The sequence below is a fragment of the Coffea arabica genome, chromosome 11e (genome assembly GCF_036785885.1).
Source record: "Coffea arabica cultivar ET-39 chromosome 11e, Coffea Arabica ET-39 HiFi, whole genome shotgun sequence".
Classification (NCBI taxonomy): Eukaryota; Viridiplantae; Streptophyta; class Magnoliopsida; order Gentianales; family Rubiaceae; genus Coffea; species Coffea arabica.
Window position 1 is genome coordinate 48,262,045 of NC_092331.1, and position 21,505 is coordinate 48,283,549.

A 21,505-nucleotide genomic window follows, 5' to 3' on the forward strand; every position below is an offset into this window, starting at 1 on the left:
GACGATAAAATCCCATCGGACATCCGAACAACAACTTGACTGATTTTCGGACGATGGGATCGGACGATGACTAAGCCGTCGGACGTCCGACAGCCCCAACGGCTAGCTGACTCTTCATCTGCCTTCTATCCGTTGGAAGTATTAATGAAGCCTATTTTTGGTTCCCTTTAAATACAAACGATTCTGAATCAGATAAGGACTTTTGCACACTTTATCTACAAGATCTCAAGAGATATTTTAGCTTGAAAATTGTCTCCAAAACTAGATTTGTTCTCCAAGTGGTGTGAATTTCTTGTGAGCATTTCTTTTGTGATTGAAAGTTTCTTTAGTGTAGCTTTGTTGAGGGTTATCTGAGTGATTGTAAAACTTCTTAGCTTGACTAAGTGAGACTTAGGGCAAGGAGGAAGTGCTCCCTCCATTGTACATCTAGTTGATCATCTTTCATCAAAGAGAAGTTGCTCAACCTAGTGATTGGTCTTCAAGTTTGAGGAAAGCTTGGTACACAATCGGTTTGATATTCTATCTTATTCTTTTTGTTTAATAAAATTTTCATTGCTTATCTATACTTGTTTTTCGAATCAATATTGCTCTCTTCTTCTAATCTACTTGATTGATCATTACTAGAAAAGAAGGTAAATTTTTATTAAGCAAAAAAATTACATAAATTTGATTAAGATTTTAATCAAACTAATTCACCCCCCCTCTTAGGTTGTCTTTGGGCCTTACAATTGGTATCAGAGCTTGGTCTCCTTGAAATTAAGCTCAAACGGCTTGGAGTAAAGATGACAACCAGTCATGCTATGTTTGTTGAGGGGCAATCTGTTACTAGGCCTCCCATGTTCAGTGGCTCCAATTATGTTAGCTGGAAAGAAAGGATGGTTATCTTTTTGCAATCTATTGATATTGAGCTATGGTTTATTGTGAGTGAAGGACAGCATGAACCTAACTTTCTTGATGCAGATACAGGGTTGCTTCGGCCAAAAAGAAGAGCTGAAATGAATGCTCAAGATAGGACTAATCTCACATTGAATGCCAAAGCCATGAATGTTCTTTATAGTGCCTTAGATTCAAATGAATCAATTAGAGTAAAAGGTTGTAAATCGGCCAAAGAAATGTGGGATAAGCTAAGAGAAATCCATGAGGGTGGTGACAACGTGAGAGAACAGAAAAAGGCTATCTTGGTCACAAAGTATGAATCATTTAAAATTGAACCTCTTGAGGATATTGACAAAATGTATTGCAGGTTCAATGACTTGATCAAAGATCTCGAGGTGTTGGGCAAAGAGTACACCTTGGGAGAGAAGAATAGGAAAATTCTCAATGCATTGGGCAAAGAATGGGAAAATAAAGTGACTGCAATAGAGGAGGCTAAGGATTTAAATTCTGTGCCTATTGAATCTCTCATTAATTCACTAATCTCTTATGAGTTGAAACTGAAATCTAAAGTGCAGGAGGAAGAGGATGCTAGAGCAAAGAGAAATATTGCTCTAAAGACTACTCAAAGTGAAGATGATCCAGCTCACTTGGATGATGAAGACTCGGATGGTGATGATAATGATCTTGCTCTCATCACAAGAGGCTTCAAGAGAATCTTGGATAAAAGGAAGTTTAGAAAGGGAGGACCTAGCAATCAATTTCAAAATTATTCATCAAATGCAAGGAACAAAGGAAAACAAGAATTCAACAAGAAGCTAGTGGACAAATGCTATGAATGTGGACAGCCTGGACACTATGCAAATGAATGGCCCATGAAGAAAATAAAAGATGGGAAAGCTGATCGAAAGCCAAGATTCAACAACTTCCAGATTACTTGGAATGAATGCAACTCTGAATGGGAAGTTGAAGAAGAGGAAGAATCAGCTCCAATGGCCTTCATGGCTATTGGAGATAATGAGGTAACTTCCATACACTCTCAATCTGAAAGTGATGATGAAGAAGATGATGATCTTGAATCCTTTGTTGAAAAACTGCATTATGCCTTGAAGGAATCTTATGATAAAAACAAGCAGCTAAAACAGAAAATTACTTTTCTCATTCATGAAAATACAAGTCTTCTTCAACAAAATAAACAACTAAAGACTGACAATGATTGTCTTGTAAGAGCTGGATTTAATGTTCAAAATGAGCTTGATAGAAAGACAAATATTTGTAAAATGCTGAAGGAAAGACATGGTGATTTGAAGAAAAGAATGGACAACTTGGATGAGACTTTGAAAGCAAGAAAACAAGATTTTCTCAAAAAGAATATGTCATCTACCTTTCTTACTGCTCATCAAAGAACATTAGCACGCAACAAAAATGCACATGATTTCACAACATCTAGAAGAAGTGGATTGAGATATGTCAAACCAGTACATGTTAAGGACTCTTCCATTATGTGTGATTTTTGTTGTCAAAAAGGACATTTGAAAGGAGATTGCTATGTGAAAAGAAATCTGAACAAAGAGATGAAATGCATTTGGTTAGTGAGATACAATGCTAACTATTGTGGACCCAAAAATTAAAAAGGGTACCAAACATTTTCTCTTTTCAGGAAAAAGGCTCAAACAAGTCCAAATGGTTTATTGATAGCGGCTGCTCAAGGCATATGACTGGTGATCCCTCTTTGTTCATAAAGCTAAAATCAAAATCAAGTGGAAAGGTGACATTCGGTGATGATGTGAAAGCTAAGACAATTGGAATAGGTGATGCTGGTAAGGATGGTGAAACTTTTGTTCATAATGTGCTCTTAGTTGATAATTTAGGTTATAACTTGCTTAGTGTTAGTCAATTGTGTGATAAAGACTTGAATGTGTTGTTTAAAAAGCATGAATGCATTGTGCTTGATTCCAAATATAATGTTGTGTTCAAAGGTAAGAGGTTTAACGACATATATATTGTGGTTCTTGATAAAATTGATTCTTCTAGCTTCAAATGTCTTAAAGCTTCAAATGAAGATCCTTGGTTGTGGCATAGGAGACTTTGTCATTTTAACATGGATTTACTAAAGGAAATTTCGAAAAAGGAGCTGGTTAGAGGCTTGCCAAAAATCTGTTTTGAAAAGGATAAAATTTGTGATGCATGTCAATTTGGAAAGCAAACAAAAGTTTCTTTTAAACCAAAGAAGTGTGTTTCAACTTCTAAACCTTTAGAACTCTTGCATCTTGACTTATTTGGTCCTACTCAAATCACTAGCTTGGGAGGTAAGAAATACTGCTTTGTGATTGTGGATGATTATTCTAGATATACTTGGGTGATATTTCTTGCTCATAAGGATGATGCCTTCAAGAATTTCACTTCATTGTTTGCTAAAGTGCAAAATCTGCTTGGCTTAAAAATTATTAGGATTAGAAGTGATAATGGAACGGAATTCAAGTATTGTGATTTTCCAAATTTCTGTGATCATAATGGCATAACACATGAGTTTTCAATTGCAAGAACTCCACAACAAAATGGTGTTGTAGAAAGGAAAAATAGGACACTACAAGAGGCTGCTAGAACTATGTTAAGTGAATGTAGTTTGCCAAAATACCTTTGGGCTGAAACGGTAAACACTGCATGTTATGTGATGAACAGAATCCTTTTGAGACCCATTTTGAATAAGACATCTTATGAACTGATTTTTGATAAAAAACCTACGGTTGGATATTTCAAAGTCTTTGGTTGTAAATGTTTTATTTTAAATTTAAAGGAACATCTTGGTAAGTTTGAGAAAAAATCTGATGAAGGAATATTTTTGGGTTATTGTGAGAACAAAAGAGGATATAGAGTCTTTAATAGAAGGACTCTTGTGATAGAAGAAGCCATTCACATAACATTTGATGAAACTAATGATGATAATTCCAAAAGGTCGTGTGAGGATGATGATGTAGGTGTTCGTGGAGGAATGGAAAAGCTGAAAATTGGTGATGAAGGAATTTCTAAACCAGCAGCAATGGAAATGATGGATGAAGCTCATAATGATCAAGAAAAGAGTGATGAAGATGAGAATGATGATTCAGTCAAAAACCTTCCCAATGCTTGGAAATTCAGCCAAAATCATCCAAGAGAGCTTATAATTGGTAATCCATCCGAAAAAGTAAAGACTCGTTCTTCATCTAGAAAATTGATAGACAATTTTGCTTTAGTTTCTCTTTTTGAACCCAAAAATATCAATGATGCTTTAAAGGATGATAACTGGATTTTGGCAATGCAAGAGGAACTTAATCAATTTGAGAGAAATAAGGTTTGGACACTTGTTGATAGACCTCAAAATCAACCTATCATTGGCACAAAGTGGATATTTAGAAATAAATTAGATGATAAAGGTGTTGTTGTAAGAAATAAAGCCAGATTAGTTGCTAAAGGATATGCACAAGAAGAAGGAATTGATTTTGATGAAATATTTGCTCCCATAGCGAGATTAGAATCTATTAGAATGCTTCTTGCTTTTGCTTGTTTCAAAGGTTTCAAATTGTTTCAAATGGATGTTAAAAGTGCCTTCTTAAACGGTTTTATTGATCAAGAACTATATGTGGATCAACCCCCCGGTTTTGAAAATACAAAATTTCCAAGTCATGTGTTTAAACTATCTAAAGCATTATATGGTTTAAAACAGGCTCCAAGAGCTTGGTATGAAAGATTAAGTGGTTTCTTGATTGAAAATGGTTTCAAAAGAGGTATTGTGGACACCACACTGTTTACTAAGCAAGTGTTAAATGACCTTCTTATTGTGCAAATATATGTTGATGATATTATTTTTGGTGCTACTAATGAGTATCTATGCAAGGATTTTTCCACCACTATGCAAAGTGAATTTGAAATGAGTATGATGGGAGAATTAAATTTCTTCCTTGGACTTCAAATACATCAAGCCCTTGAGGGAATTTTTATAAATCAAGCAAAATATACCAAGGAATTGCTGAAAAATTTTGGCATGGAGGACTCAAAGCAAGTTGAAACTCCAATGTGCACTTCTACAAAACTTGACAAAGATGAAGAAGGTAATCATGTGGATGAAAAGCACTATAGAGGTATGATCAGAAGCTTACTCTATTTAACCGCAAGTAGACCTGATATTATGTTTGCTGTTTGCTTGTGTGCTAGATTTCAATCTTGTCCAAAAGAATCACATTTGAATGCTGTTAAAAGGATTTTTAGGTATTTGAAAGGTACATTAGACTATGGTCTTTGGTATGCTAGATCTAGTGAGTTTGCACTATATGGATATTCGGATGCTGATTTTGGAGGTTGTCGTGTGAATAGAAAGAGTACTAGTGGAACTTGTCACTTTCTTGGTAATTGCTTAGTCTCTTGGTTTAGCAAGAAACAAAATGCAATCTCCTTGTCTACAACCGAAGCGGAATATATTGCCGCTAGTGCATGTTGTGCTCAACTTTTATGGATGAAACATACCTTGAATGATTTTGAATTATCATATGACTGCATGCCTATATTCTGTGATAATACTAGTGCTATCAATTTGATCAAAAATCCAATTCAACATTCTAGGACAAAGCATATAGATATAAAGCATCACTTTATTAGCGATCTTGTTCAAAAAGGTGAAGTATGTGTAAATTATGTTTGTTCTATAGATCAATTTGCTGATATTTTTACAAAAGCTTTGCCATTAGATCAGTTCATTCATCTAAGATCAAAATTAGGGATAATCAAAAAATCATCTTAAAATTTTTCAAAGCTTTCGGACGTCCGAAAGAAGATGAACGGACGTCCGATAATGTTCTTCAGCTATTTTTTCCAGAAAACACCTGTTCGGACGAAGATGTCGGACGCACGACTTCGTTCGGCCGTCCGACAGTGCAACGGTACACTTTTTAAAGTAACTTTCTTCCTCATTTGCTTCAAACTCTTCTTTTTCTATTTCCTCTCGGACGAAAACTCTCTCGTCTCTCACTCTCAAATTCATACCATTCTGAAGCTCTCATTCCCAAATTGACTCAACCAAAACTTTTCCTGATCGATTGCGACTCGTTTCTCCTGATCATTTCACCGAATCGCATAACATTTCGCAAATTTCCAAATTTCCCTCAAAACCCTACTTTCTCATAACCGCTCTGTCAAATCTTGTTCAAGGCCTTTTTGTCCCAAAATTTCTGTGCGATTCACTTCCCTACTACTGTGTGCATCATTTGCATCCTTCATTCCACATATTTCGCACAATGGTGAATCTAAGAGGAGGAAAGGTTACTGCCGGACGCAAGCATCCACTCAGGGATGAGGATGAGGATCTTCCTACGGTCAAACGTTCATCCAAACGCTTCAAGAGAGGAGCCGTAAAGGGTCAAATGTCACGGCCTACTCCACAACCCACCTCTCAGCCTGAATCTGGACAGGGAACTTCTTCTCAACCGCCTCCAAAATTAGCCACACTCCCTACATTCTTTGATGATGCTGCAAAAGACAAACACTCCTGGATATCCCAAAAAGGTGTCATCCCTCAACGAACTGTAAACTCTTCTGAATTTCGCCACATAGGTTTAGAATCTATTCTGAGTCTATTTGCTTTCCAGAAATGGTCACATCTCATTTCTATGCCCAATGTCTATTATCCTGAAATGCTGCATCAATTTTTTGCCAATCTTAGGAAAGGCACTGACCAAACTGAGATCATGTCCAGGGTTAATGGGGTAGACTTAGTCTTTGATTCTGAAACTGTGAATTCCATTTTAAATACTACCATTGAACGTGGATGCAAGGATAAAATTGTAAATTTCTTTTCCTATGAAGAGCACCCTACTGCTGATAATCATTTTGATGAGGCTAAAATGTTGACTTATTTTAAAAGAAGTTTTTCCTCCCCTGCTGATGCTAAACTGAATGATCTTGCTCCTGTGAATCTAATTGCCTTTTCAATCATTTCAAACCTGCTTGTACCCACTGATGGCCATAGAACTGATGCAAACAAAATGGAGTTGTATCTCTTTTACTGTTTTCGAGAAAAAATTCGTATTGATTTTGGTTTTGTCATGTGCAAGTTTTTACTTCGCTATGCCACTGATTCTCCCAGAAAATTATCTTATGGAAAATTTCTTCAAAAGATTTTTGAGTTTTACAAAGTACCAATTCTAGGTGTTTGTCCCAAAGAAGCATCTTCTTATGCCTTTACCAAAGGATATTTTGAAAGGAAAAATCTTGTCTTTAAGGATAATCTATGGGCTTATAAGGGGGCATCATCTAGTGAACATAGGTCTAAGGCTGCACATGATCCTTCATCTATTGCACTCACTCCCATTCATCCCAGAAAGTCTGCCACTAAGGCATCTTCCTCCTCCAATGATGAAGTGATTGAGCTCCTTCGTGAACTCAAACAGCATGTTCTTCTTTTAGAACATGGTCTAATGCTCACCATGTCCTCTGAACATCAAACAGCCTTCCTAGACAAAAAGAACCTTCTTTTTCCCCCACCTGTGGTTGAGGAAGTTTCACATGGCAAAGAGCCACGCCCCACTGATCCAAGTTCATCAATTCCAGACCCTGGTTCATCAACTCCTGTGACTCCTCATGGCCCTTCCACATCAGATAAAGGCAAGGCACCAGTTGAAGAGGCTGCTGAAGATGATGAAGAAACTGAAGAGGAGGACCTCTCCTAATATCAACTCTCTCGAAGAACACCTGGATCCACATAGTTCACCATTTAGGACATTTGCATTTTGTTTGTCTATTTCATGTATTTGTGGTGTTCAACAATGGATATGTAGATGAATTCAACATTTGGTTATGTTTCTTTTGGTACTGTTTGATAGATGTTTAAGTATTTTGAATGATGATTGTGTGGATGTAATGAGTTTTTTAGTTTGCATTGATGAATGTGTTTGTGGATGAGATGGATGTGATTGATTGCCCTTTTGTGATGACAAAAAGGGGGAGATGACTGGATTGATTGATGATTGATGATGTTGGATTGATTGATTGATTGATGATTTGATTAAATTTGGATTGGCTGATGGATTGAATTGGTAAAATGTTGGATGTTTGCTGCTTAATTGTCATATTTTGGATAATTGTTTAATTCGGTTGGGCAGCCAAGTGAGGGGGAGTTTTTCAAATTTTTTTATGATTCACTAAGTAAGGGGGAGTTCTTGTCTATTGAGAAAGGGGGAGTTTTTATTGCAATCATCAAATCTCATTTCAAACCTTTGTTTTGTCATCATCAAAAAGGGGGAGAATGTTATTCTTGGTTTTGATGATCACAAAGGACTTTGAAATGTTTATCTAACTCTCTTCAAATATAAGTATTTTTTGCCTATCAAAGAATCAGGTACGAATATGTCAAGAAATGAAAATCAACCAAAAGAAGAAGCAAAAACAGGGCACTCATGTCGGACGTCCGAAAGGATGAAGAACATCAAGAAGGAAATTCTGTCGGACGATCGTGAGGAAGCATCGGACGTCCGGATGGATCGGACGTACTCTTTGGATGCACAGCGAACATGTAGGACGTCCTAAAAATTCCACAAAGTGTTGATGACTCTCTGCCAAGACTCTGTCGGACGCTCGTAAGGAAGCATCGGACGTCCTGAAGGATCGGACGCATGCTTCGGACGCACATCAATCTCATCGGACGTCCTAAAAATTCCACGAAGATTTGATAACTCTCTGGACGACGTTCGGACACAGAAGCTCGGACAATAAAATCCCATCGGACGTCCGAACAACAACTTGACTGATTTTCGGATGATGGGATCGGACGATGACTAAGCCGTCGGACGTCCGACAGCCCCAACGGCTAGCTGACTCTTCATCTGTCTTCTATCCGTTGGAAGTATTAATGAAGCTTATTTTTGGTTCCCTTTAAATACAAACAATTCTGAATCAGATAAGGACTTTTGCACACTTTGTCTACAAGATCTCAAGAGATATTTTAGCTTGAAAATAGTCTCCAAAACTAGATTTGTTCTCCAAGTGGTGTGAATTTCTTGTGAGCATTTCTTTTGTGATTGAAAGTTGTTTAGTGTAGCTTTGTTGAGGGTTATCTGAGTGATTGTAAAACTTCTTAGCTTGACTAAGTGAGGCTTAGGGCAAGGAGGAAGTGCTCCCTCCATTGTACATCTAGTTGATCATCTTTCATCAAAGAGAAGTTGCTCAACCTAGTGATTGGTCTTCAAGTTTGAGGAAAGGTTGGTAGACAATCGGTTTGATATTCTATCTTATTCTTTTTGTTTAATAAAATTCTCATTGCTTATCTATACTTGTTTTTCGAATCAATATTGCTCTCTTCTTCTAATCTACTTGATTGATCATTACTAGAAAAGAAGGTAAATTTTTATTAAGCAAAAAAATTGCATAAATTTGATTAAGATTTTAATCAACCTAATTCACCCCCCTCTTAGGTTGTCTTTGGGCCTTACATATTGCTCCTCCTCCACCCGTGGACGTAGGTCAATTTGACCGAACCACGTAAATCTTCTGTGTCTTTTATTTGCTTTGTTATCCGCCTTTACATGGTCGGTTTTACCGCCTAATTATTATATGGTTGGTGTCTACCGCCTAAACATTATATGGTCGGTTATACTGCCTAATTTGTGCTAACTTTAGTTTGTTTATTCCTGGGCCAGTCCTAACAATAAGCACCATAGAGACTAAGTAATGCCAGATTGGGCAAATGTCCGAGAGAGCCTGTTATATTCTCATCTTCTTTCAACCTACTGTTAAACAACATTAAGGTTCTCAAGGTTTGCAGTGATGTCACCCATTGCAATACTCTCTCTAAACGCCCCTTCAATCTTAGACATGTGAGGAATTCATGTTTTGGAAAGACAGAATGTTGGAGATCAAGGGTCTCATCTTCTTTAATACAGGAGATGGACAACTCTCGAAGGTTGGTCAGCCTCAAGAGGGAGGAGAGCAACTCCTGTCCATCTTCTCTTCTCAGCTTTGTGATCCATAATTGCCGCAGCTGCATGAGCTTTCCAATCTCCCTTACTATTTTATCACTATCTGCTTCTATATTAGTCAGATTTTCCATGCAAATAAGCTTTCCAATTCCAAGTGGACATTTACAGCCCCAAATTGCATACTCATTTGAATAATCACCCCATCCGCCCAACCAAAGAGAACGGAGTTTTCTTAGATTTAGAATTTCTGCAGGCAACTCTGTTACATTGGTTTCCATCAGAGACAAAACTTCAAGGTTTTGAAGATTCCCAATAGATTTTGGAATAATTCTAACTCCAGTTCCATTGAGACTAAGATACCTGAGATGAAATAGTTTGAAGACTTGCTTTGGGATACTGTCCAATTCAGCTCCATCCAAATCCAACACCTTTAGCAACTTGGGATCACCATGTAAAAACTTGGACAAAAATGTAGTTGTGAGAGGATCTTCATACTCAAATATTACCACAGACCGAAGACACTTTAAGCTACTAAATTCTTGTGGATTATCAGTGAAGTTGTGGATTGCTAGGTGTCGAACTTTTTTAGGCCATCTTGTGTAATATTTGGTGGCTACAGTCGTGAAGTCCTGCTCTTTAGATTTTGAAACAAGGATTTCACGCACAAAATCGTGGAGACCACATGTCTCCAATCCGCCATCGTCCAATGTGGATTTAACTTGGACTAAGCTTCTGTTGACGAGTTTTTCATATAACTCATAGCAATATCGGTGGATTTTATTCCTCCTTTCTCTTCTACAAATCCTAGTGCAATCCATTTCAGAAGTATATCACCCACATCAATTGGATAATCTTCAGGGTAGATGCTTAGATATAATAGGCAGCTTTTAAGATAGTGAGGCAAATCATTGTAGCTAAGTAAGAGTACCCTTTTGATTCTATTGCCATCTGCCTCACCACCAAAACCATGAAGAATCATCTCCCATTCATCTGTCTTTTCCATGTCCTTCAGAGCCAAAACACCACCTATTGCAACAATTGCAAGTGGTAGTTTCTCACATTTTTTCAGTACTTTTTTAGCAACTTCTTCTAGATTTGGAGGACAGTCATTGCTCTGAAATGTTGTATTGCAAAACAGAGTCCAAGACTCTTTATCAGAAAGAGGTTTCATCTTATAGATGAAGTGAAGTGATCCTAAACAGGACGCAAAAGCTACATCAACTATTCGTGTTGTCAATACAATACGACTAGTGATATTGTAGTCAGGTAACACACACTTGATAGCTTCCCAGGCATCTATACTCCACACATCATCAAGGACAAGAATGTACCTTCTTTCTCGGAGAAAGTCTCTGACAAATTCACTCAGCGTAAGAACATCCATGGATTCCACTTGGGGAGGGATCGACTGTCTGATTTCGTTGTACAACTGTTGGATCAGGTTCTTGATGATGTCACTGAACTAAAAAGTTTGAGAAACAGTTAACCAAGCATGGCTCTGAAATCGTTTCTTCACTGCAGCGTCATCATAGACTTTTTTCACCAAGGTAGTCTTTCCGAGTCCCCCCATTCCCACAATCGAAACTACTTTCAATTGGGAATGGTCATCAAGGATTTTTGAGATGAGCTCTGCTTTTGGCTTATCAATCCCAACAAGTCGAGCTTCTTCAATGAAGAGTGATTGAGCACGAATGCCAAAATCTGCATTCACCTGACGAGAAGAGCTGAAGCTTCTTTGTTGAGTACCATATAGGGATTGGTACCTCTGATGCCTTGCTGAAATCTCTCCAACTCTGGTCTTGATGTCTTTTATTTTCTTAGAAATTTGATGGCGAGCTTTCAGATTCTTCATTGAGTTATAGGTCTTTCCAACCTTGCCACAGAATCCATCCATGTAACCACGAGCAAAACGGAAGGTAAAATCATCGAGAACATCCTCTGTATCATAAGCAACTTCTCGAACTTGCTTTAGCCATACTTGGAGTTCAGAATTGTCTTCCTTTGCTTCAGCTTCTCTGAGGAAAGCCTCCATGCTCTCGAGTTCATTTTTGATGGATCCAACATCTGATTTAAGCCCCCCCAAAAGTGTGATCTCTTGGGAAAGCAAGGTTGAGAGCTGGTTAATCAAAAGACCTGCAACACTCTCTGCCATGATGCTCAATCAAATTTCTCAAGAGTCGGTTTTCTTATCAAAAAATATGGTTTTTTTTTTCTTTCTTTCTTTTGTAGTATAGAGGATGCGGTTTATATGAGCTAGCAAATTCGAGAATTATAAGAATTTGAAAGAATAGCTATTTAAGAATGATATGAATTTGGGAACATATGTTTTTTTTCCCTTTGTGGTGTAGACGAGGAGTTCTATTTGGCAAATTGGTAGTACGTATCAAAAGTTATTGTAGTCAAAAAGTGAAATGTCAATCAACTCAAAAGAAAAAGTATATAGAGCATAACCTAAAAAAATAGGTAAAGAATAACTACTCTCTTGAGCTAAGAAAGGCACAGAGAAAATTTGGGATTTCTTTAGATAGTTTAAATTGGAAAGGAAGGTATTTGTGTTGTGGAATCTAACAATCTTCAAATAATGTTCAGTTCTCTTGTAATATTTTTTTTAATTTGCTCCAAAAAGAAACGGCTAGTTATGATTCTAAGTAAAACTAATAGATAGAGCAAAAAATATGTTGTCCCCAAAATCTAACTTACTTTGGTAGGGATAGGGATGATAATCAAGTAAAGGTAAAGTCTTTGATTTGTCTCTTATGCCTTTCCTTTATCTCTTCACTTACAAGCTTTGGGGAAAAAATATGTATTTTTTTGGGCTATAAAGGATGCGTTTTACATGATCTAATCAATCCAAAAATGATACTAATTTCAAAGAAGATCGTTCTTGAAATTGGCATTTGGCATTACTTGCAAAGTAACACAAATTCATTGTAATGAAACAAAGAAAGGTTTGCCTACATGCAACGAAAAGCATATTGAGCATAACCTAAGAAATGGGCCAAGCATATTAGAATTCACATATTCTCATGGGGTTAAATACCAAAAACACCCCTATGGTTTGACTAATGTTCATTTTACCTCCCTATGGTTTGAAAATCTACAATTTAACTCCCTGTCATTTCAACTAAAGTGAAAGTCTAACAGAAAACATCTACAATAACGGTATTTCTGTCAGACTTTCACTTTAGGTGAAACGACAGGGAGTTAAATTGTAGATTTCCAAATCATAGGGAGGTAAAGTATACATTTGGCAAACCACAGGGGGTTTTTGGTATTTTACCCCTTCTCAAATGCACGAAACATTCTTCCAAGGGTTTGACTTATAGAGGGGCAATTTTGACATTTTTCTTTCAGACGTTAGTTTAGATGTTTTCTGTCAGACTTTTACTTTAGTTGAAACGACGAGGAGTCAAATTGTAGGCTTCCAAACCATAGGGAGGTAAAGTGAACATTAGTCAAACCACAGAGGGGATTTTTGGTATTTAACCCTATTCTCATGCTAAGAAAGGCAACGATAAAATTTGATTAGTTAAGTTTGAAAGCAAGGTATTTTTCACAGTCAATCTAACAATAATATTCTTGAGAAATGTTCAACTTCCCTTCTATGTTGTTTTGATTGGCTTCCAAATGTGTAGCTAAGATTCTAAATAAAAACTAGCTGACAAGGAAAAGACGATACAATTTATAACCACATCATATTTCATTTCAAATGCCAATGCAAATTGGAAACTGAACTATTTGGAATGTATATGAGGAAAACTCACTATTGGCAGTTGCAGAAGAACTTGCATATGAGAACGTACTTTTTTGCATAAAAGTCCTCTCTCTCTCTCTCTCTCTTTCTGATTTCATAAATGATCACATAATCATATAAATCTATATAGTTTTATATAAAATTGAAAATGAACAGAAAGTAACTCCAGTCATATCGAATGAGCTAAATGCACTCTAAGAGAGCGTTGTAATGAAGTTATAATATTTATTTAATCATTCTACTATTTCATGTCTGCCCACAAAATTCCCTATAATTTTACAAAAAAGTTGTTCCTCCCCTTCCCCCCTCCCCCTCCCCCTCCCCCCCAAAAATTTATTCCATACTTGAATAAGTGCAATACAAGCATTTCAAATAACGATTCTATGAAGACTCCTTTACGTCAAATTTTTACTTTACATAAAATTATAGTGGGGATTATGTGAATATTATGAAAGGTTATACTTTAAAGGAATCATGTGGTGATAGACAAAACCACATGAAGTACATAGTTATTTACCTTTTATCCTAGTTATTGGTCTTGTTTGCAACTTGTTTTTGCAATGCAGCACTATAACTACCAGGTTATAATATGAGGCATTTTCTTATTCCGCTGAAAAGTTTTCATAAGTGAATTTTCTATCAAGAAACTAGCTTCAAACTTCTTTTTCTTCTGGCACGGAATTATGAGATCAAAAAGATGTTCAAAATCATAATTTGAAACTGAAGTCCCGCTCCCAACTCTAAAATGAGCAATGCTTGTAACTTCATACAATTTCTAACAGTGTTTAGCATTTGAGTTTTTAGGCACAGAATCTGCAAAATAATGATGACATTGACCAACATGTTGCTAAAGATTAAAAGAAAAAAAAATTGAATGAAGATGGTTTTGAAGAAACGGACAATGAGATTCTGGTCATGGGTTAGTTATGCCTGTCAATGGATTAAAACAATTTGATTTTGGCCGTCAATTATTGGAATTTTTCATCAATGGTTCTATATTTGCCTAAAACCACAAACTTTGTGGAGAACATTTTTTTTGGTCAAAATATTAAGGATCATTTTGGTGCGCAAGCTAAACATTAGGGACTAAAACTTCGTTTCTTCCTTATTTCACTATCTCCTCTTTGATTTTCTCAAAAGAATAAACCTTTTGAATTGATTTTTTAAACAATCGAAAACATCCTTCTTGAACTTATTTTTTCTTTCTTTGCATGTGGAGAAAGAACTTCATTTAAAAATGGAAAGAAGAGAAATGTTTGAATAACTTCTATTTGTGTTAGGCTTAAGTTCTTTTCATCAATTTTCTGAACTACCAATCTCAATTAAAAAGAAGACACTTCTTCAATAAACCCTACTAAAACTTGCATACCTTGCCTCAAAAGTAATCAAACTAAATCTTCTTATCAAACTAATAGATAGAGAAAAGAATATGATGTCCCCAAAATCCAACTTACTTTGGTAAGGATGATAGTCAGATAAACGTAAAGTCCTTGATTTGCCTCTTATGCCTTCCGTTTATCTCTTCTCACTTTCAAGCATTGGGAAAAAATATGCCTTCTTTTTTGGTCTGTAAAGGATGCATTTTACATGATCTAGCCAATCCAAGAATGATACTAATTTCAAAGAAGATCATTTTTGAAATTGGCACTTCGGTAATAATTGCAAAGTAACATAAAGTCATTGTAATGAAACAAAGAAAGGCTTGCCTACCTGCAACGAAAAGCATATTGAACGTAACCTAAGAAATGGGCCAAGTTTATTAGAATACACATATTCTCATGCTAAGAAAGGCAATGACAAAATTTTGATTAGTTAAGTTGGAAAGCAAGGTATTTGTCATCGTCAATCTAACAATAATCTTGAGAAATGTTCAAATTAAAACCGGCTGAAAAGAAAAAGTTGACATGAAAAAGACGATCTGCAAATTATAAGGATTTTAGCATGATAATAACCACATCATATTTCATTTCAAATGCCAATGGAGATTGGAAACTGAAATATTTGGAGTGTAATTGAGGAAAACATCTATAGGCAGTTGCAGAAAAACTTGTATACAAGAACGTGCTTTTTTGCAGAAAGATCCCCCCCCTCTCTATTTCATACATAATCACATATGGAAAATGAGAAGAAAGTAACTCCAGTCATAACAAATGACCTAAACGCACTCCAGGAACTCGTGTGATGAAGTTATAATATTTACTTAATCTGTCTATTATTTCATGTATATCTGCAAAATTCCCCAATAATTTTATGAAAAGTTGTTCCATCCCTCTTCCCCCTTCCCTCCCCCAAATATTTCAAATAACGATTGTAGGAAGACTCATTTATGTCAAATTTTCACTTTATATAAAATTATAGTGGGGATTATGTGAATATTTTGAAAGGTTAAACTTTAAAAGAATAATGTGGTGATAGATGAAACCACACTAAGTGCATAGTTATTTACCCTGTATGCTAATTATGGATCTTGATTTTGCACTGTAGCATTATGTCTGCCAAGTTATAAGATGAGATTTTTTCTTGTTCGGCTGAAAAGTTTTTCATATTCGAGTTTACTATAGAGAAACTAGCTTCAAACATCTGTTTCATATTTCACACCACTCCATCCCACTCTCGTTGCCCCATCTCTCTTAAAAGCCTCAATGTCCACCGATCACGAAAATTGCATATTCAAAAGTCCAAAAGTGTTCAAAGCCACATTTATCATAACCACCAGTCAGTTTAAGACTTCAACAGGTAAAGGCATTTGCCTGAGCCCATCTACCATAAACGTTTGCAAGCAACTTGCAATGGAGTTTCTTTTCTGTTTTTTAAAAAAATGTGATGGAGTATATGAGCAAAGTACTAGAAATATGGCACAATTATCACAAATAAACAGCATGCTTTTCGTTTATATAATATGAACTGTTAGTTACATGTAGTTTCTTAGCTATCTTAATTTTTTCTTGGTATAATAGATTTGCAAGTTAATTTATTTTATTTATTTGTGTGTTTTTCTATTTGTTTTGGTAGACTTTGGACCCCAACTTCTACTAAGGTTATGAAGTGGTGTCTTTGAGTTCAATAACACATCAACATGCATCAACGAGCACTGTGCAAGTAAGAAGAAAACTTGATTAATCACTTAATCTTATATTAGTTTGACAAGTCACTATTGTAACTTCGTACATTTTCTAACAATGTTTAGCATTTGAGTTTTTAGGCACAGAATCTGCAAAATAATGATGACATTGACCAACAAGTTGCTAAAGATTCAAAAAAAAATTGAATGAAGATGCTTTTGAAGAAATGGACTATGAGATTGTGGTCATGGGTTAGTTATGCCTGTCAATGGATTAAACCAATTTAATTTTGCCCATCAATTATTGAAATTTTTCATCAATTGTTCTATATTTGCCTAAAATCACAAATTTTAGGGAGAAGATTTTTTTTAAGTCAAAATATTAAGGATCATTTTGGTGCACAAGCTAAACATTAGGAATCAAAAATCCGTTTCTTCCTTATTTCACTATCTCTTCTTTGATTTTCTCAAAAGAATAAATCTTTTGAATTGATTTTTTAAACAATGGTAAACATACTTCTTGAACTTACTTTTTCTTTCGTTACATGCGAAGAAAGAACTTCATTTAAAAATGGAAAGAAGAGAAATGTTTGAATATTCATGTCAGGCTTAAATTCTTTTCATCAATTTTCTGAACTACCAATCTCAATTAAAAAGAAAAGGTTTCTTCATTAAACCCTACTAAAACTTGCGTACCTATAGCCTCAAAAGTAATCAAACTAAATCTTCTTATCATAATCATGACTTAAGATGCAAAGAAAGAAACCCAAGAATCAAGAACGCATGAACACATTGTAAATCCCAACTAATCAAAATCTAGTAGAGTTTTAGCTACAGATTCAATACTTACAATGCAAACAATAAGAAGAACCTAAAAACAACCCTTCATATTGTGTAACAAAGCAGTGCCTATTGGAGTTCTCTGAATAGCAACAAATGAGAAAAGGAAAGTTGAAACCACTCTTTCCCAAAATTGGAGTTTTCAAAAGGCAAATAATATTAGCATTCCCAAAAAAAAGTCTCACGCACTCTTTCTCTTCTTTTTACTGTGTAAAGAGGCAATATTGCCCATTTATCAGTTGTGTCTATTTGTCAACTACTGCCATTGCCCTAAAGTCTTCACAGTTGCTATAGAAGAGTTTCTTTTAATTTCTTCACTACCAAAACCATTCTTTCCCTACCATTGTACATTTTCTAGCAATGGCAAAAGATTAAAATTGCAAGGGCCTACTAGATCACATGAAACTGGAGGAAATCAATGATATTTGAAAAGCCACAAGTCTGGAAGAATTCCTTAAATTTATCAATTGCTTCTATCTTCCATAGGTAATATTTTTAAAGATTGATCTTTTTCATTATTTTGTTTGTTTTATTAGAAGCATATATGTTACAAGTTTAAACATAACAATTCAATATTTTGATTAGAGATTTTTTTGGATAGTTGAAGTTAAAAAAATAATATATTTGTAGAAAAGAGTTCAATTTGCAGTAGTATGCCAATATATTGGCTTTTTTTGGATTGCCATTCTCTGGACAAAAACCTCATGTTTTTTGGAAATATTTCCTTGACACATTTTTCAATGATCTTTTTATTTTATACACATCACATCTAAAAAAGTGTTACAATATACCCTTCCAGAAAATGCAATCCAAACAATATACTTGCATGATCATTCATAGTGGTATTGCGATTAGGAACCCTTTTTTAACTGTTAGAATAAAAAAAACTAAAAAAGAAAAATAGAACCTAGACAACAAAATCGATTATGTGACTTGACTTTCCTGATTACTTGAAATAATTCTAATCAAGGTGAAGATAACTTGTAGTATTTTGAGTAACTTTTTTCAAAGGTCAGAAGGCTGTTTGGGTACAAAAGAATATGAGTACTAAACTATAGGTTTAAATTTAATTTCATTTAAATCAAAAGAGGTGAAGGATTTAGGTCTGTCAATTGGACCATTTGAAGCGATGTTTAACAAACTTAGGTTCGGCTTTTATAGTTAGTACCACTTTCGGGTTTCGAACTATGAGTTTTGGATTGATAAATGTAAAACTCATACTTGACTCACAAAATATTTGGATTGTGAGTTTAATTCGGACTTAACTTAAACTCGCTTATAACTCCTTAATTTCCTTAATATAATTACTATAATTACTAAGTTTTAAACTAATTTAGTAGCCACAGGACCACAACATTAAAACTACACAAGAACCGGTAACAATTCATTAAAAAGTATATAAACCAAGAATTTTTCAACAATAATATATCCAATTAATTCAATGTACATGGAAAATAGTAATAAAATATGATCAACGGTCAATAAATTTTCAAAGATCCTCAATTTGCTTGTACTAAGATTTGGCCTTCTAAATCTTTTGACATAATTTTGTATATTTAATATTCCTTATATATATATATTGACAAATAACTCATAAATATTAGTATTATATATTTAGATATATAATTATATATAAAAATCAAAATATGAAAATAGTATATAGAATAATATATATATATATATGCATATTAAAGGGTCGAACCTATATCAGGTTTGATCCTAATAAGGCCCATACTTTGCTCACATTTAATTTGGGATTAATATTTAGATCCAATTTCAACCCAACTCAATGAAAGGTCAAGCTCATTAGATTTTTTCTCGAAGCCGAGTTCAAGCTGATCCGGCCCCATTGATAGTTCTAAAAGGATTGCCTCAGATTTTTATGCTAATTCATTTCCCTCTCAAAATGAGTAAGAAAGGGAATTTGGGGATCAGATGATTAGAGTGGGGGCTTGCTTGGTTGGATAGTTTAATTTGGTAATTTTGATTATGAACTGTGCTTTATTAGATATTAGAAATATGTGAATTTGCCAAAACTTATATGTCTTTAAGAATTTTAAATCTTTCTATTACTACTTCTCAAAACTTTCCAAAGAGAGAAACACAAATTTGATTCTCAATGTTTGACCTATACATCAAACTGGTCTCTAATGTATCAACCAAAACAAATCTGGTCTCTAAATTTTTTGATTTTAACTTTACATTTTTAGTCCCTAATGTTTGAAGTTTCAATCAATATGGTCACTTAAGTTTCTAGTTATAGTTAGGGGTTTTAAATGAAAAAAAAGGTATGAATTGAATTAAAGATATGACAAATGTCATCCTAAATTCCTATAAAATTTCATAAAAACACTTTGTATCAACATAATAACATCGTTGAACTTAAAGAGCTTTTTTTTTTAATAAGTTACAATCAAATGACAATATCTACATAATATATAAAATAAAAAAAGGAAAATTCTAGTATTAATATAAAATTTATTATCATTCATGCTAGTTCTTGCATGACTTGTGCATGTAGCCCTTAAATTGTTATAGTTAGGAATTGTAATTATAAAAAGTAGCAAAACAAATATGAAGTGCTTTTACTCATTATGGGTTAATCATCAGTTAATTACTAATAGTATAAAACAATAATCACATATATAATACCAAATTTGAGACCAATTATACCAAAGGGAAGAAATATATGAGACATTAGTGGCATGAATAAATGAAGTAAAAAAAAGTTTAATTAGAATTGCTAGTACCCATTTAAGACAATTGCATTGTAATTCGCATCTTATTTTGTCCTAATACCCTCAATATCACTATTGAAAACTTAAGCGACTAAAATGATTAAAATTTCAAATATTGGGGTCCAAAAGTACAAAGTCAAAATTGTTAAATAACAGTAATTAAATTTTGACCGTTAGTCATTGTTGACTTTTCATCATTGGTGAATGTAACTACTACCAAAAACTTTTGAGAACCAAATTTATTTTATGAGACATTAGTGGCATGAATAAATGAAGTAAAAAAAAGTTTAATTAGAATTGCTAGTACCCATTTAGGACAATTGCATTGTAATTCGCATCTTATTTTATCCTAATACCCTCAATATCACTATTGAAAACTTAAGCGACTAAAATGATTAAAATTTCAAATATTGGGGTCCAAAAGTACAAAGTCAAAATTGTTAAATAACAGTAATTAAATTTTGACCGTTAGTCATTGTTGAGTTTTCATCATTGGTGAATGTACATACTACCAAAAACTTTTGAGAACCAAATTTATTTTAATTGGAACATTAGAAACTAATTTAGCACATATGCTAAAAATTGGAGATTGAAACTGCAATTCTCCCTTTTTCCAAAAGAAAAATCTACACCTTTTTTTGTCTTTTTTTTTTTTTTGCACACATGTGATTTTTTTTTTTTTAATATTTTTTACCTTTGATATCACACAATGGTCCAAACCAATTAACATCAGTTAATAGATTCAATTGTTAAAATGACTTTGTGAATTGTGAGGGTGGTAATATGTAGAAAAATTCTATTTGATAGAATTTGGGTAAAAGGAGGGTGTATTTGATAAAATTAAAGTTGAAAATTAAAGTCTGAAGTTTGAATTCCATAAAGTTAAGTTGTTGAATTGTTAAGTATTAGGCTCTATTTGATAACTCAATTCAATACTTAAAATTAATGGATTCATATATTAACATGTTCAAACGCATTTGATAACCAAAAATTGCACATTTAAATTAATTGAATGACAATGAATTTTCTAAGCAAAATTTGTTCAAAAAATAAAATGACATTGAATTTTCTGGACAAAACCTACTCCAAAAAATAAGTGATAAATTATTCACTTATCATTTAATGAGATATATACTCAAATGTATCACATTTGGTACTTTACAATTCAATAACTTAATTAATTTAGACTTCGGATTTTGGATTTTAGATTTCAGTTTTCAGATTTCAATTTTATCAAACACACCCTAAAGCTAATATATTTGAATGTATTTTAGAGTAAGTGAAAAACTTATCACTT

At 34.3% G+C, this 21,505-nt stretch overlaps 1 pseudogene; it reads right to left on the reverse strand.

Moving 5' to 3' along the window:
- Window positions 1–10,539: 10,539 nt before the first annotated feature.
- On the reverse strand, window positions 10,540–11,967 carry LOC113693042 (disease resistance protein RPM1-like; annotated as a pseudogene).
- Window positions 11,968–21,505: the final 9,538 nt, after the last annotated feature.